The sequence below is a fragment of the Oncorhynchus masou genome, unplaced genomic scaffold (genome assembly GCF_036934945.1).
Source record: "Oncorhynchus masou masou isolate Uvic2021 unplaced genomic scaffold, UVic_Omas_1.1 unplaced_scaffold_2631, whole genome shotgun sequence".
NCBI lineage: Eukaryota > Metazoa > Chordata > Actinopteri > Salmoniformes > Salmonidae > Oncorhynchus > Oncorhynchus masou.
Window position 1 is genome coordinate 34438 of NW_027009067.1, and position 18063 is coordinate 52500.

The window sequence follows — 18063 nt, forward strand, 5'->3', positions numbered from 1 at the left end:
TGTGTCTGTGTTCGTTCGCACACACACACTGTTTTAGAATATACCTTCCTTTATTATTCACCATTAACCCTACCACCCCTCTCCTAATCGGAGTAACTAATGAACAACAACACTTAGGCTTCTACTTCCAGCTTATATATACTATATACATTTAACAGACAGTATTTTACAATAGTTCTATTGTGTTTGTTTTTAGTCCTGTCTATTTCTGATGTCCATCCAGTTTGATTTCTGTTTGCCATATATTTGTAACTGTACTATTTCACAAACGTTCTGAACCGATAGACATTTTACAGACCCCGTATATTTTACATTAGTTATCTTATTAGTCCCACCCTTCAGCTCCATTCAACCTTGACCTTTTACAGCCCGTTTCCTTTTGGTATCTGCTACCAGGATGTCTTATTCAATCTTTATCTGTCAGGCAGCCTCGTGGTTAGAGCGTTGGATAAGTAACCGAAAGGTTGCCAGACCAAATCCCCGAGCTGACAAGGTAAAAATCTGTTGTTCTGCCCCTCTAAGTTCTCATTTAGAATGACAGTGGGTTACACTGTTCCTAGGCCATCATTGTAAATGAGAATCTGTTCTTAACTGACTTGCCTAGTTAAATAAAGATTTTTTTTTAAAGTGGTCTGGTCTGCTCTCTCCACCTCTTCACTGACTCACACACTGAACATGTGAAGAGGCCTGAGAAAGAAAAATGACTTTCTTCTCTCTCGCTTCTTCAGCTCTATATTGCGCAGAGCGAGGGAGGCAGGGAGAGAGAAGGGGGGAAGAGTAGCTGCTGCCTTGGCAGCATGGGGATCCCTAATAAATACAAAAAGTCTGTGTATCTCTCTGGGAGACGGACCTCTGGGCCATGAGCATCTCTCTTCCTCCTTACCCCCGTCTTTCTACTTCTCTAATCACTATTTTCCCCTCTTCCTCCCTCTCCATCTGTCTCTCCTGCATATCTCTTCCTCCATCTCTCTCCTGCATATCTCTTCCTCCCTCTCCATCTCTGTCTCTCAGCATGAATGAAGCCTGCTCTTGACTGTGTGCCACTCTCTCTTCCTCTGTCCTTCTCTTCTCCTCTCGTGTTGAGGAATGTGCTGCCGACATCTCTGTGTAAAGTCTGTGTCTATAGCATGTCACAGAGAGAGCTCAGCTCTGTCCCTCTATTGGTTACACATGTTCAGCAGGAGAACAGTAGTCAGACCCCTGCTGCTACTTGGGGTCTCTGGCTCTCTCTCTATGTCTCTCTCTCTCTCTATGTCTCTCTCTCTCTCGCTCTCTCTCTCTCTCGCTCTTTTCTGCCTTGTATGCAGTCTTCCTCACATCTCTCTCCTCCAATCACACTTTCGCGTCCCACAGCTGTCCCAGAATCTGTTTCTACTATGGGGATAGTAGATTGAAATAGGCTAGTGATTTACTGTTCGTTACTCGTCTTGTTGGCTGAGGAAAAGTAAGTGTGGACAGTTATTCTAACGTCTTCAAAGTTCACATCAGAATTTGGTAAGAAGGTCATTTTCCCTACAGAATCCCTGGTGTGTGTGTGTGTCTCACACTAAAATAGCCATACTGTGATAATCTAGGATGGATACATTCAATTCCTTGCTTTCTTCTGGCAGTAGCCAGAGTCAACATTTGTTTCATGTTGATGACTCATTAACACAGACTGCTGAGTGGCAAATTCCCTTCCTGTGTGTGTGTGTGTGTGTGTGTGTCGGCTGTGGAACACGCACCAGTGAGAGCCAACAGGTGGTATGGCATACAGCTGGTGTGTGTGGTGACAGAGTGAAGGGACGGACGCTGGCAGCCAGACACTGTGGGCGCGGTGACAAGGCGGCGTGATGGTTGATCTTGGTTGATGGATTGATACGGGGCAGGTGGACTTCTGAAGCCCAGTGGTTCACACACATTGTTGGGCTGGGAATGCTCTCTTCATTCTCTGCTGACCCACCAAATCAACATAATGGTTATAGCATTGACCCTGGAGGCATTTCCCAGGTGAGCTCCACAGTTGCAGGTCAGTGAAGGGGGTAGTTGAACACTAAGATGGGATAGCTCGGTAGTCACTGCAGGTGTAAATACCCATGGCTAATGCTCTGTACCAGTGTAGCATGATGGCATACAGGGCAAGTCAGCCATGTAGCTTGTTAGTCAAGTGGCCATTAGCCACTCATTTACTGGGAGCCACCGGGGAAACTGGAGTGGTGTTGGCCGGTCCCCCAGCTCTGAAAACAGGATGCAGCTATAACAACATCCTGTCTGTCAGCGAGAGGTGAACAGAATACAGGCGGCCATTTGTGATCCTCCACACAGCCAGCCAGCTAGGTCCCATAACTACAGACCGGGGTACCAGGGCAACAATACACCCCTGTGTACAAGTCGGCCAATAGGGACCCCTCTTACTGGATTCTTTCCAGTCCCGCTGTTGTGGGGGACACTGACTTATTTAAATTTTTTACACATCAGGGAGGGGAGGGGGAGGATGAGGGAGGATGAGGATGAGGAGGGAGGAGGATGAGGGAGGGAAATGAGGGAGGGAGGGCTGTTGTCATCATTTGTTATCTATCCCAGTGTTTTCTCAACTCTGGGACCCATCAAATGCTTTCAGAAATATGTTGTGGTCCACTAAATTGATGCAGTAGATTAGTCTCTTGCCCACAATCAAGTCAAGAACATCTTCTGAAGTGGTGCTACACAGCTCAAGGTCTGAGACGCTGTAACATGTCAGAGGACGTGACACCTGCTGTCCTCAGACACGGGTGATGTGAGAGGGAGACTGGACTGATGTGGTGGAATACGATGGGTTGGGATAACGTCGGAAAATATGGTCCACAGCCTTCCCATAACCACGTCTTTGAAAGCCCCTGTTTGGTACTCAAGTCATTTATAAAGAGTGTGTGGTATCTTTAGTGTAGTGTCTGTCTCTACTGTAGTGACTGTCTGCCTGTCGTGTAGTGTTTGCCTGTAGTGTAGTGTAGTGACTGTCTGCCTGTGGTGTAGTGTAGTGACTGTCTGCCTGTAGTGTAGTGACTGTCTGCCTGTGGTGTCGTGACTGTGTCTGCATGTAGTGTAGTGTCTGCCTGTAGTGTCTCTGCCTGTAGTGTAGTGTCTGCCTGTCGTGTCTGCCTGTAGTGTCTGCCTGTCGTGTCTGCCTGTCGTGTCTGCCTGTCGTGTAGTGTCTGCCTGTAGTGTCTGCCTGTAGTGTAGTGACTAGTGTAGTGTCTGCCTGTAGTGTCTGCCTGTAGTGTAGTGACTAGTGTAGTGTCTGCCTGTAGTGTCTGCCTGTACTGTCTGCCTGTAGTGTAGTGTCTGTCTGCCTGTCGCCTGTGTGTCTGCCTGTCGTGTAGTGTCGTGTCGTCTGCCTGCCTGTCGTGTAGTGTCGTGTCGTCTGCCTGTAGTGTCGTGTCGTCTGCCTGTAGTGTAGTGTCGTGTCGTCTGCCTGTAGTGTAGTGTCGGGTCGTCTGCCTGTAGTGTAGTGTCTCGGGTCGTCTGCCTGTAGTGTAGTGTCTGGGTCGTCTGCCTGTAGTGTAGTGTCGGGTAGTGTCTGCCTGTAGTGTAGTGTCGGGTCGTCTGCCTGTAGTGTAGTGTCGGGTCGTCTGCCTGTAGTGTAGTGTCGGGTCGTCTGCCTGTAGTGTAGTGTCTTCCGGGTCGTCTGCCTGTAGTGTAGTGTCGGGTCGTCTGCCTGTAGTGTAGTGTCGGGTCAGTGTAGTGTCTGCCTGCAGTGTAGTGTCTGGTATTGTCGTCTGCCTGTAGTGTCGTGTAGTGTGTCGTCTGCCTGTAGTGTCTGCCGTGTGTCGCCTGTACTGTCTGTCGTGTAGTGTCGTGTCGTGCCTGTAGTGTCGTGTCGTGTCGTCTGCCTGTAGTGTAGTGTCTGTCTGCCGTGTAGTGTCTGTCTGCCTGTAGTGTAGTGTCGTGTCTGTCTGCCTGTAGTGTAGTGTCGTCTGCCTGTAGTGTCTGCCTGTACTGTCTGCCTGTAGTGTAGTGACTCGTCTGCCTGTAGTGTAGTGTCGTGTCGTCTGCCTGTAGTGTAGTGTCTGTCTGCCTGTAGTGTAGTGTCTGTCTGCCTGTAGTGTAGTGTAGTGTCTGTCTGCCTGTAGTGTAGTGTCTGTCTGTCTGCCTGTAGTGTAGTGTGTCTAGTGTAGTGTCTGTCTGCCTGTAGTGTAGTGTCGTGTCGTGTCTGTCTGCCTGTAGTGTAGTGTAGTGTCGTGTAGTGTCTGCCTGCCTGTGGTAGTGTAGTGTCGTCTGCCTGTAGTGTAGTGTCGTCTGCCTGTAGTGTCTGTAGTGTGTCGTCTGCCTGTAGTGTAGTGTCGTGTCTGCCTGTAGTGTAGTGTCGTGGTCGTCTGCCTGTAGTGTAGTGTCGTGGTCGTCTGCCTGTAGTTTCGTGTCTGCCTGTAGTGTAGTGTCGTGTCGTGCCTGTAGTGTAGTGTCGTGTCGTCTGCCTGTAGTGTAGTGTAGCCTGTAGTGTAGTGTCGTGGTCGCCTGCCTGTGTAGTGTCGTGTCGTCTGCCTGTAGTGTAGTGTCGTTTGCCTGTAGTGTAGTGTCTGCCTGTAGTGTCGTGGTGCCGTCTGCCTGTAGTGTAGTGTCGTGTCGCCTGCCTGTAGTGTCGTCGGGTCGTCTGCCTGTAGTGTAGTGTCGGGTCGCCTGCCTGTAGTGTCGTGTCGTGTCGTCTGCCTGTAGTGTAGTGTCGTGTCGTCTGCCTGTAGTGTAGTGTCGTGTCGTCTGCCTGTAGTGTAGTGTAGTGTCGTGTCGTCTGCCTGTAGTGTAGTGTAGTGTCGTGTCGTCTGCCTGTAGTGTAGTGTCGTGTCGTGTCTGCCTGTAGTGTAGTGTAGTGTCGTGTCGTCTGCCTGTAGTGTAGTGTAGTGTAGTGTCGTGTCGTCTGCCTGTAGTGTAGTGTAGTGTCGTGTCGTGTCGTCTGCCTGTAGTGTAGTGTAGTGTCGTGTCGTGTCGTCTGCCTGTAGTGTAGTGTAGTGTCTGCCTGTAGTGTAGTGTCGTGTCGTCTGCCTGTAGTGTAGTGTCGTGTCGTCTGCCTGTAGTGTAGTGTAGTGTCGTCTGCCTGTAGTGTAGTGTCGTGTCGTCTGCCTGCCTGTAGTGTAGTGTCGTGTCGTGTCTGCCTGTAGTGTAGTGTCGTGTCGTCTGCCTGTAGTGTCGTGTCGTGTGTAGTGTAGTGTCGTGTCGTCTGCCTGTAGTGTAGTGTCGTGTCGCGTCTGCCTGTAGTGTAGTGTCGTGTCGTGTCGTCTGCCTGTAGTGTCTGCCTGTAGTGTAGTGTCTGCCTGACACAGATTGTCCCTGATGAATTAGTAAAGCTAACTCTGGTCCAAAAGGAAGCCTAAATGGAACAGGGTTGTTTGTGGTCCTCAGTCCTGTCTGGTGGTGGGGTCTGTGACCTACTTACCCAGCAAGATAAACACACGGGGGTGTCTGGAGAAAGAGAATGGCTGAATGGTGTGTGTGGCACATTTGGTAGAGCATGACGTCTGCAATGCCAAGGGTCATGGGTTCGTTTCCCCTGGTGGTCACCCATACGTGAAAATGTATGCATGCATGACCAGGTCTCTTTGGACTAAGTCTCTTTGGACCAGGTCTCTTGGACCAGGTCTCTTCTTTGGACCAGGTCTCATTTTGGACCAGGTCTCTTTGGAACAAGTAATAGTGTCTGCTAAATGGCCTTCTATTAGAACAGCACTGTGTTGTGTGGGATTATAACAGGCATGAACAGAGTCCTTTTCTAGAATGACCTGATATTATATGTGTCAGCTCAGCTCCCTCCATGGTAACACTGTGGTGAGTGACTGGATGGCCCTGATAAAACTGACCACACACACACCAGTAACCAGCAGTGAATTGTGTGTGTGTGACCGTTACTAGTTAGGGTGTGTGTGTGACCGTTACTAGTTAGGTGTGTGTGACCGTTACTAGTTAGGTGTGTGTGTGTGTGTGGTGTGTGTGTGTGTGTGTGTGTGTGTGTGTGACCGTTACTAGTTAGTTAGGTGTGTGTGTGACCGTTACTAGTTAGGTGTGTGTGTGTGACCGTTACTAGTTGGGGTTAGTGTGTGTGTGTGTGTGACCGTTAATAGTTAGGTGTGTGTGACCGTTACTAGTTAGGTGTGTGTGCTGTGTTGAGTGTTCTACAGTATCTGCTGTAACAACCAGTGAGGAGGAGGAGAGGCTAGGAGGTCTTGGGAAATGAGGGGAGTGATTGAAGTGGCAGAGGGATGGCAGTTTACTCCCCCCACACATTACTACACACACAAACTGTACACAGCACACTGCAATTATAGACGACAATACACTGTTTCACCCACGCTCATTTAGCAGTCACTCACACATGCACCACCCATTATTACAGTCAAGTCAACAGACACAATTCCACACAACACATTCACATTACAGTCTCTCAACTCAACCTCCTCACACAGCTGTAACCTACAGTTAAATAAACTGTCCCACACACTGACCTCACTTAACCTTCCATCCATCCTGCCAGGTCTAATCTCTGTCTCATAAACAGCCGAGGGTGAAGTGGAGGAATGTACACAGGACCTACAGAACGGATCAGAGTAGAGGCTCCTGTTAGTCCACTAGTCTTAATAACAGACAAGGAAACGGGTGTGGCGTAAGGACAGTTGGCATCAGAATGCCTTGTATATAATGATTAGCTCCACCCTAACCCTCTCACCTCTATGGGTCTAAGCCACGCCCACATCCCCTCTGATTGGGGCTTTGGTTAGCCTGGTTCCTCCTGAAAGATCTATTCTGGCATTACCCGTGTGTTGCCAGAGAATGGCCCTGCCAGCGCCACAACAGTGAGCCAAGATGGAGCTCAGTGGCTCCACAGAGCCAGTCGCAGAGCAGCTGGTGTGATGGGTCTGCTGCTTTTGTGGCTCTGAGCCTCTGATGGATAATAAGAGCATGGCTAATGGGCCTCACAGCCAACGCCAGTAGCCGTAGCCAGTAGTGGGTTACACCGATTCAGAGCACGCTGGGGCCTCACAGCCACCCATATGTAGCCAGTAGCCTCAGGCCTACACCTAGCCAGTAGCCTCACTGCCGACTTGTAAGATATTACACCTAGCAGTTGGACAAAAGCGTCTGCCAGGGAGATAAATAGGATATATTTTATTATATATTATATTTTTTATATATTATATTCACGGCCAGGGGAAACATTAGCCTAAGAGTGTGCCTCACAGCCAGGAGCTAGCCACACAGCCAGGGGAGGCCTGCTGCAGGGAGATATTACACCTTTGATATTTTAGCCAGTAGCAGCCATGCTGAGCCTCTGATGGATAATAAGACCTCACAGCCAGGGGCCCAGTCAGGCTAATGGAGCCTCAGTAGCCTCACAGCCAGGAGATATTACACCTAGCCAGTAGCTTCACAGCCAGGGAGATATTACACCTAGCCAGTAGCTTCACAGCCAGTGAGATATTACACCTAGCCAGTAGCCTCACAGCCAGGAGATATTACACCTAGCCAGTAGCCTCACAGCCAGGGAGATATTACACCTAGCCAGTAGCCTCACAGCCAGGGAGATATTACACCTAGCCAGTAGCCTCACAGCCAGGGAGATATTACACCTAGCCAGTAGCTTCAGAGCCAGGGAGATATTACACCTAGCCAGCAGCCTCAGAGCCAGGGGAGATATTACACCTAGCCAGTAGCCTCAGCCAGGGAGATGTTACACCTAGCCAGTAGCTTAGCCTCAGTAGAGCCAGGGAGATATTACACCTAGCCAGTAGCTTCACAGCCAGGGAGATATTACACGGGCCAGTAGCTTCACAGCCAGGGAGATATTACACCTAGCCAGTCTTCACAGCCAGGGAGATATTACACCTAGCCAGTAGCCTCACAGCCAGGGAGACATTAACCTAGCCAGTAGCCTCACAGCCAGGGAGATATAGTAGCCTCATGGCATAGCCAGTAGCCTCACGGCCAGGGAGAGCCAGTAGCCTCATGGCCAGAGACATTACACCTAGCCAGTAGCCTCACAGCCAGGGAGATATTACACCTAGCCAGTAGCCTCACGGCCAGGGAGATATTACACTAGCCAGTAGCCTCCATTAGGAGATATTACACCTAGCCAGGAGATATTACACCTAGCCAGTAGCCTCACAGGCCAGGGAGATGTTACACCTAGCCAGTAGCCTCACAGCCAGGGAGATATTACACTCAGCTGCAGGACGTTAGCCAATACCACAAACACCTACTATGGGCAGTATTCTTCAGGATTCGGGTGGTATAGCTGGTATAGTAGTTGTTCAGTGTAGTGTATCATCGGTCTTGTTGACTTGCTGTTCCGTGTGTATGTACAGCTGATATGCTCTACTGGAAGACATCCATTCAGCCAGACAGGGAAGTATCTCTGAGAGGATGCAGCTATCCTAGCTGTCACTCAGCTGTCATCTTTCATGATACGCTCCATATCCCTCCCCGAAGTCTCTCCTACTCGTCTCCCTCATCCCCTTTCTTCTCGTTTGTCTGTCTCTTTCCTCCCTGTTAGTGGGTGACTACTGAGCAGGAACAGATTGGAACCTTTGTTGCGTGACGTCTGGAGGACATGTATTACAGCTTGTCAGACCTCTGATGTTATCTGGGTCGTGTGTGTGTGCCGTTGATTGACAGGCTTTCTTCTCTTTGTTGCAGATTTTTGTGAACAGCCAGGAGTGGACCCTGAGCGATCGTACCAGAACTCAAAGTGGTGGAGTCTGAAATTGGATACAAACGCTCCAATGAGTCTTCTCCTGGACGTACATGTACACAGACCAGGAATGAGGTCAAAACTTGAAACAGAAAATAATTGCCTTCCTCTATATTCCATCTTCTCTATATTCATGTAGGCATCTGAGGCAGTCTTCCTCTGAAGATCTTCTCAGCTTTATCCACTGCAGCACAACCATTCTGATTATTACAAGCCAAAGTAGAAGATATGCAAAACCAGGAAAACAGCCTCACTTCCCTGTTCTTCTTCCTCCCCCAGGGCATTGTGGGTAACCTGGCCAGTGGGAAGTCTGCGCTGGTTCACAGGTACCTGACAGGAACATACGTCCAGGAGGAATCTCCAGAAGGTAAGACCAGGTGCTCTCTGCTGCTCACCACGTCTGTGTTTGTGTCTGTACCAGTGTGTGTGTCTGTACCAGTGTGTGTGTGTCTGTACCAGTGTGTGTGTGTCTGTGTGTGTGTGTGTGTCTGTACCAGTGTGTGTGTGTGTCTGTACCAGTGTGTGTGTGTGTCTGTACCAGTGTGTGTGTGTGTGTCTGTACCGGTGTGTGTGTCTGTACCAGTGTGTGTCTGTACCAGTGTGTGTGTGTGTCTGTACCAGTGGTGTGTGTGTCTGTACCAGTGTGTGTGTGTGTGTCTGTACCAGTGTGTGTGTGTGTCTGTACCAGTGTGTGTGTGTCTGTGTGTGTGTGTGTCTGTACGTGTGTGTGTGTCTGTACCGGTGTGTGTATGTCTGTACCAGTGTGTGTGTGTGTCTGTACCAGTGTGTGTGTGTCTGTACCAGTGTGTGTGTCTGTACCAGGAGTGTGTGTGTGTGTCTGTACCAGTGTGTGTGTCTGTACCAGTGTGTGTCTGTCAGTGTGTGTGTGTGTGTCTGTACCAGTGTGTGTGTGTGTCTGTACCTGTGTGTGTGAGTGTGTGTGTCTGTACCAGTGTGTGTGTGTCTGTACCAGTGTGTGTGTGTCTGTACCAGTGTGTGTGTCTGTACCAGTGTGTGTGTGTCTGTACCGGTGTGTGTGTGTGTGTCTGTACCAGTGGTGTGTGTCTGTACCAGTGTGTGTGTCTGTACCAGTGTGTGTGTGTCTGTGTGTGTGTGTCTGTACCAGAGTGTGTGTGTGTCTGTACCAGAGTGTGTGTGTGTGTCTGTACTGTGGTGTGTGTGTGTCTGTACCGGTGTGTGTGTGTGTGTCTGTACCGGGGTGTGTGTGTCTGTGTGTGTGTGTGTGTCTGTACCGGTGTGTGTGTGTGTCTGTACCGTGTGTGTGTGTCTGTACCGTGGTGTGTGTGTGTGTGTCTGTACCGGTGTGTGTGTGTGTGTGTCTGTACCGGTGGTGTGTGTGTGTCTGTACCGGTGTGTGTGTGTCTGTACCGTGTGTGTGTGTCTGTACCGGTGTGTGTGTGTCTGTCGGTGTGTGCACCGTGTCTGTACCGGTGTGTGTGTCTGTACCAGTGTGTGTGTCTGTACCAGTGTGTGTGTCTGTACCGGTGTGTGTGTGTGTCTGTGCCGGTGTGTGTGTGTGTCTGTACCGTGTGTGTGTGTGTCTGTACCGGTGTGTGTGTGTGTGTGTCTGTACCGGTGTGTGGTGTGTGTGTGTGTCTGTACCGGTGTGTGTGTGTGTGTGTGTGTCTGTACCGTGTGTGTGTGTGTCTGTACCGGTGTGTCTGTACTGGTGTGTGTGTCTGTACCGGTGTGTGTGTGTCTCTACCGGTGTGTGTGTGTCTCTACCAGTGTGCGTGTCTGTACCTGTCAGTGGAGGACTCTGAAATGGCACCCTTTTCACTACTTTGTTTTAGGGCACTATATATAGGGAATAGGGTTCCATTTCAGATGCAGATCATGTCTGTCAGTCGATAGCGGTGTGGTTGGTTAGGGAAAAGCTTCCTAGAAAGCTTTAACAAATTGACCAGGGTGCCGTGCTCATGCTTAACTACACCGCCTGCTTAACCCAACTACCCAGCTACAAGGAGCTGAAGAGAGCAGTATGTTGTCCTGAAGCTACTGCTCTCTCCCTGTTACCTCTCCTCAAGCTGAGGGGCTCCTCTCCTCCAGGCTGCGTCTCCAATAGTCCAGTGTCCTCTCCTCCAGGCTGTGTCTCAATAGTCCAGTGTCCTCTCCTCCAGGCTGCGTCTCAATAGTCCAGTGTCCTCTCCCTCCACTCCAGGCTGCGTCTCAATAGTCCAGTGTCCTCTCCTCCAGGCCGTCTCAATAGTCCAGTGTCCTCTCCTCCAGGGCTGCGTCTCAATAGTCCAGTGTCCTCTCCTCCACACCAGGCTGCGTCTCAATAGTCCAGTGTCCTCTCCTCCAGGTTGTGTCTCAATAGTCCAGTGTCCTCTCCTCACACCAGGCTGCCTCAATAGTCCAGTGTCCTCTCCTCTGCATCTCAATAGTCCAGTGTCCTCTCCTCCACACCAGGCTGCGTCTCAATAGTCCAGTGTCCTCTCCTCCACACCAGGCTGCGTCTCTCAATAGTCCTGTGTCCTCTCCTCCACAAGGCTGCGCCTCAATAGTCAGTGTCCTCTCCTCCACCAGGCTGCGCCTCAATAGTCCAGTGTCCTCTCCTCCACACCAGGCTGCGTCTCAATAGTCCTGTGTCCTCTCCTCCACACCAGGCTGCGCCTCAATAGTCAGTGTCCACACCTTTCTTCAATAGCCCCTACCAGGTTGTTTCCAGTGTCCTCTCCTCCACACCAGGCTGCGCCTCAATAGTCAGTGTTCTCCTCCACCACCAGGCTGCGCCTCAATAGTCAGTGTCTCTCCTCACACCAGGCTGCGCCTCAATAGTCCAGTGTCCTGTGTCTCTCCACACCAGGCTAGTCCGTCTCAATAGTCAGTGTCCTCTCCTCCACACCAGGCTGCGCCTCAATAGTCCAGTGTCCTTCTCCTCCACAAGGCTCTCAATAGTCAGTGTCTCTCCTCCACACCAGGCTGCGTCTCAATAGTCCAGTGTCCTCTCCTCCACCAGGCTGCGTCTCAATAGTCAGTGTCCTCTCCTCCACACCAGGTTGCGCTCAATAGTCAGTGTCCTCTCCTCCACACCCAGGCTCGTCTCAATAGTCAGTGTCCTCTCCTCCACACCAGGCTGCGTCTCCAATCCACACCAGGTCAGTGTCCTCTCCTCCACACCAGGTTGCGCCTCAATAGTCAGTGTCTCTCCTCATACTCAGGCTGCGCTCAATAGTCCAGTGTCTTCCACACCAGTGTCTCTCCTCCACACCAGGCTGCGCTCAATAGTCCAGTGTCCTCTCCTCCACAGTCCAGGCTGCGCCTCAATAGTCCAGTGTTCTCTCCTCCACACCAGGCTGCGCCTCAATAGTCCAGTGTCCTCTCCACACCCTCCCACCAGGCTGTCCGTCTCCTCCTTTAATCATCTCCTCACCACTTGTTCAGCTGCAAGTAGTCTAAAGAAGTGGACAGGTACCAGTCAGATACATGGCAGTCATCGCTCATCTGTCCTATTGCTTTCAGCTCTCCTGTGGCTTCATATCAATGCAGATGAAGGAAAGGAGATTGGGAGAGAAGTCACCAGACACTATTGAGATGCAGCCTTCATGTAGAGTTAGCGTGTTAGCATCATCAGTTCGGTCCAGGCCCTGAGAGGAGACAAACAGCCATACTCTGCATCCATTATTGAAGCTTAGAGGAGGCACCCTGCCAGCTCTGCTCGCCCACATACGGGAGCCCTCTCCACGCTCTACTTTCAGAGACCTAAGCATGTTAATATTTCAGCACTAACACTCTGTGTAGAAAACGTTGCCTCATAAATTTACATTTGACATTTTAGTCATTTAGCAGTCCCTCTTATCCAGAGAGACTTAACCCCAATTGTTCCTTTAAGTGCCTTGCTCAAGGGCATATTGACATATTTTTGAAACCTCGTCGGCTCAGGGATTTGAAACCGCACCTTTCGGTTACTGGCCCAATGGTCTTAACTGATAGCTTACCAACCGCCCTATAGATGGGCTTCGATAGTCTCATAGTGGAATAGCCTCCTAAATATTGAGACACCTATTGGAAGGTTTAACATTTACATGCAGGAGTAGAACTGAAGGATGATCCGTGTGTCCCACTGTCTGTCAGTCACTCTTCATAGCTGGTGGCTTGAGTCTGTGCATCCCGTGGCAGGCTCCACAAAGTCAGGAATATCCACAAAGTCACTCTACATAGCTGCTGGCTTGAGTCTGTGCATGGTGGCAGGCTAGGGAATATCCACAAAGTCACTCTACATAGCTGCTGGCTTGAGTCTGTGCATGCGGTGGCAGGCTAGGGAATATCCACAAAGTCACTCTTCATAGCTGTTGGCTTGAGTCTGTGCATGCCGGTGGCAGGCTAGGGAATATCCACAAAGTCACTCTACATAGCTGCTGGCTTGAGTCTGTGCATGCCGGTGGCAGGCTAGGGAATATCCACAAAGTCACTCTGCATAGCTGCTGGCTTGAGTCTGTGCATGCCGGTGGCAGGCTAGGGAATATCCACAAAGTCACTCTTCATAGCTGGTGCCTTGAGTCTGTGCATGCCGGTGGCAGGCAGGGAATATCCACAAAGTCACTCTACATAGCTGCTGGCTTGAGTCTGTGCATGCGGTGGCAGGCTAGGGAATATCCACAAAGTCACTCTTCATAGCTGCTGGCTTGAGTCTGTGCATGCGGTGGCCTAGGGAATATCCACAAAGTCACTCTGCATAGCTGGCTTGAGTCTGGATGCCGGGTGGCAGGCTAGGAATATCCACAAAGTCACTCTTCATAGCTGCTGGCTTGAGTCTGTGCATGCGGTGGCAGGCTGGCATAGCTGCTGGCTTGAGTCTCTGCATGCCGGTGGCAGGGAATATCCACAAAGTCACTCTTCATAGCTGGTGGCTTGAGTCTGTGCATGCCGGTGGCAGGCTAGGGAATATCCACAAAGTCACTCTTCATAGCTGCTGGCTTGCCTTGAGTCTATCCACAAAGCATGCGGTGGGGAATATCCACAAAGTCACTCTTCATAGCTGCTGGCTTGAGTCTCTGCATGTCACTCTTCATAGCCCGGTGCAGGCTAGGGAATATCCACAAAGTCACTCTTCATAGCTGGTGGCTTGAGTCTGTGCATGCCGGTGGCAGGCTAGGGAATATCCACAAAGTCACTCTACATAGCTGGTGGCTTGAGTCTGTGCATGCCGGTGGCAGGCTAGGGAATATCCAAAGTCACTCTACATAGCTGGTGCCTTGAGTCTGTGCATGCCGGTGGCAGGCTAGGGAATATCCACAAAGTCACTCTTCAGCTGCTGGCTTGAGTCTGTGCATGCCGGTGGCAGGCTAGGGAATATCCACAAAGTCACTCTTCATAGCTGCTGGCTTGAGTCTGTGCATGCCGGTGGCAGGCTAGGGAATATCCACAAAGTCACTCTTCATAGCTGGTGGCTTGAGTCTGTGCATGCCGGTGGCAGGCTAGGGAATATCCACAAAGAAAAATGTCAACAACTCAACGGGTGTTTTTCGCTTCTTTGCCTCTTGATTATAACAGTCAGCTGCCAAGAGCAACACAATCCAGCATTTGAAGGCAGAATGTGTTTTTAGCGAAGTCAAAACGACAAGCCTTAGGTCTTTGATCCTGGCAAATTCTTGGCACCGCCGCCCATCGAGGAAGTGTTTCCACCAAAAAGAACTCTGTCTCTTTGATATCATTGTTCCATGACCAATGGCCTAACAAAATAGAAAATCCCTGCTTGATCACACACACGCTGTCTTAACCACCTATCTAAAAATGGATGCTCCCAAGACGGTCCCCAATTCTCCTGGAAATGGATTGAGTTGTAGGCTGCTGTAGTTGCTCCCACGGCCTAGTAACCACCGAACCACACAGAGCCGCCAACCAGGCCTATTCTTAGTGTGTAGACTGGACTGCAGAGGGAACGGCAGCTCGTACTGACTGCTGTGGTGGTCTCTCTCAGGTCCTCTCAGACACACAGCGTATGAATGGACACATGATAGGTTATAGAACACCAACCCAAACACAGCTGGCTGTTGTCACAACGTTCTCACAACGTCAACACAATGTGCTGGCTGCCATGTTAACACAACGTAAGGGCCCAATGTAGATAGCATGAAGCAGGATAGTTGTGTGTGAGGTTATGGTAGGTCATGTGACATCAGACAGCATCAGATGTGCTTATAGCTACTAGGATCTGATTAAAGACCTGCTCTTCTACCACCCACTGACTGGCCAGGGGTGATGTGCAGTGTGACATTCTGTGTGATAACCCTACTGCACTCTCCCTCCCCCTCTCCTCTCACAGCTCTAGGCTGTACACTCAACCTGGGATGCTTGGTCTTCTCTCTCGAGTCTCTCTCTGTCTCTCTGTCTCTGTCTGTCTCTGTCTGTCTCTGTCTGTCTCTGTCTGTCTCTGTCTGTCTCTGTCTGTCTGTGTCTGTCTGTCTCTGTCTGTCTCTGTCTGTCTGTCTCTGTCTGTCTCTGTCTGTCTCTGTCTGTCTCTGTCTGTCTGTCTGTCTCTGTCTGTCTCTGTCTGTCTCTCTCTGTCTGTCTCTCTCTGTCTGTCTGTCTCTCTGTCTGTCTCTGTCTCTCTCTGTCTGTCTCTGTCTGTCTCTGTCTGTCTGTCTGTCTCTCGGTCTGTCTCTCTCTGTCTCTGTCTGTCTCTCTCTGTCTCTGTCTCTGTCTGTCTCTGTCTGTCTCTGTCTGTCTCTCTCTGTCTGTCTCTCTCTGTCTGTCTGTCTGTCTGTCTCACTGTCTCTGTCTGTCTGTCTGTGTCCTGTCTCTGTCTGTCTGTCTCTGTGTGTGTGTTTAATTTGAACTGAGAATAAAACTTGCCTGCACCTTGGATTTTCTTTTATTTCCTCTCTTTGTTCTTGTCTGCATTTGTAACTAGCTGACGTGGATGCAGGTAACTATCCTCTTCTCTCATTCTGTCTGTGGCCCTTGTGGAATGTTTTCCTCTCTGCTCTCGGGTCTTACCATTTCACAGTAGCAGCTTGATAATAGGTCAGGTTGCCCGTAATCATTCCAGATATCACCACAACAATGCATTCTGTAGCTAAAGTGCTACTCTGAATGGCCACAAGCCAGGTATTTCCCACTTAGACAATCTAGTGTGACAGTCAAGCGAGCATCTAGATGATGAACCTGAGGCTGATCAAGTTGCTGCTGTGCTAACATTTAGCTTGTAGCTTCACGTAGCTAACACTCTCCTTTTCACTCTGTCACTGTGTCTGTTGTTTCATTTGTGGAGCCACAACTCACCCCTTCTCTATGTCACACACACACACACATTACACACACACTGAGCAGCTGACTCAGCAGAGAGCCCAGCCACAAAGCTGCACCAAGGGGATTGGTACTTTAATACAACAGAAAACACAACAACACAGCACACTACCTCCAATGGGACGGCAGGTAGCCTAGTGGTTAGAGTGTAGGGACGGTAGGTAGCCTAGTGGTTAGAGCGTTGGACTAGTAACCAGCAAGTAGCCTAGTGGTTTGAGCGTTGGCCTAGTAACCAGCAGGTAGCCGAGTGGTTAGAGCGTTGGACTAGTAACCAGCAGGTAGCCTAGTGGTTAGAGCGTTGGACTAGTAACCAGCAGGTAGCCTAGTGGTTAGAGCGTTGGACTAGTAACCAGCAGGTAGCCTAGTGGTTAGAGCATTGGACTAGTAACCAGCAGGTAGCCTAGTGGTTCGAGTGTTGGACTAGTAACCAGCAGGTAGCCTAGTGGTTTGAGTGTTGGACTAGTAACCAGCAGGTAGCCTAGTGGTTAGAGCGTTGGGACGGCAGGTAGCCTAGTGGTTAGAGCATTGGACTTAACCAGCAGGTAGCCTAGTGGTTAGAGCATTGGGACGGTGTTGGAGCGTTGGCCCTAGTAACAGCAGGTAGCCTAGTGGTTAGAGTGTTGGACTAGTGGTTAACCGGCAGGTAGCCTAGTGGTTAGAGCGTTGGGACGGCAGGTAGCCTAGTGGTTAGAGCGTTGGACTAGTAACCAGCAGGTAGCCTAGTGGTTAGAGCGTTGGACTATAGTAACCAGCAGGTAGCCTAGTGGTTAGAGCGTTGGACCAGTAACCAGCAGGTAGCCTAGTGGTTAGATTTGGACTAGTAACCAGCAGGCAGCCTAGTGGTTAGACCATTGGACTGGTAACAGCAAGTAGCCAAGTGGTTAGAGCGTTGGACTAGTAACCAGCAGGTAGCCTAGTGGTTTGAGCATTGGACTAACCAGCAGGTAGCCTAGTGGTTTGAGTGTTGGACTAGTAACCAGCAGGTAGCCCTAGTGGTTAGAGCGTTGGACCAGTCAACCAGCAGGAAGCCTAGTGGTTAGAGCGTTGGACTAGTAACCAGCAGGTAGCCTAGTGGTTAGAGCGTTGGACCAGTAACCAGCAGGTAGCCTAGTGGTTCTAGTGTTGGACTAGTAACCAGCAGGTAGCCTAGTGGTTAGAGGGTTGGACCAGTAACCAGCAGGTAGCCCTAGTGGTTAGAGGCGTTGGGACGGCAGGTAGCCTAGTGGTTAGAGCGTTGGACTAGTAACCAGCAGGTAGCCTAGTGGTTAGAGCGTTGGGACGGCAGGTAGCCTAGTGGTTAGAGCGTTGGACTAGTAACCAGCAGGTAGCCTAGTGGTTAGAGCGTTGGGACGGCAGGTAGCCTAGTGGTTAGAGCGTTGGGACGGCAGGTAGCCCAGTGGTTAGAGCGTTGGACGGGTAGCCTAGTGGTTAGTGCGTTGGACTAGTAACCAGCAGGTAGCCTAGTGGTTAGAGCGTTGGACTAGTAACCAGCAGGTAGCCTAGTGGTTAGAGCGTTGGACTATAGTAACCAGCAGGTAGCCTAGTGGTTAGAGCGTTGGACCAGTAACCAGCAGGTAGCCTAGTGGTTAGAGCGTTGGACTAGTAACCAGCAAGTAGCCTAGTGGTTAGAGCATTGGACTAGTAACCAGCAGGTAGCCTAGTGGTTTTAGCATTGGACTAGTAACCAGCAGGTAGCCTAGTGGTTTGAGTGTTGGACTAGTAACCAGCAGGTAGCCTAGTGGTTTGAGCGTTGGACCAGTAACCAGCAGGTAGCCTAGTGGTTAGAGCGTTGGACTAGTAACCAGCAGGTAGCCTAGTGGTTAGACCATTGGACTAGTAACCAGCAAGTAGCCTAGTGGTTAGACATTGGACTAGTAACCAGCAGGTAGCCTAGTGGTTTTAGCATTGGACTAGTAACCAGCAGGTAGCCTAGTGGTTTGAGTGTTGGACTAGTAACCAGCAGGTAGCCTAGTGGTTAGACCATTGGACTAGTAACCAGCAGGTAGCCTAGTGGTTTGAGTGTTGGACTAGTAACCAGCAGGTAGCCTAGTGGTTAGAGCGTTGGACTAACCAGCAGGTAGCCTAGTGGTTAGAGCGTTGGG

The 18063-nt window shown here is 50.3% G+C and overlaps 1 long non-coding RNA gene across 1 annotated transcript; it reads left to right on the forward strand.

The window, feature by feature from the left end:
- Positions 1 to 8674: 8674 nt before the first annotated feature.
- Positions 8675 to 15582, forward strand: LOC135533732 (uncharacterized). The gene is made up of 3 exons (XR_010454579.1): positions 8675 to 8689; positions 8969 to 9056; positions 15567 to 15582. It is a non-coding gene; the product is annotated as an uncharacterized LOC135533732 (long non-coding RNA).
- Positions 15583 to 18063: the final 2481 nt, after the last annotated feature.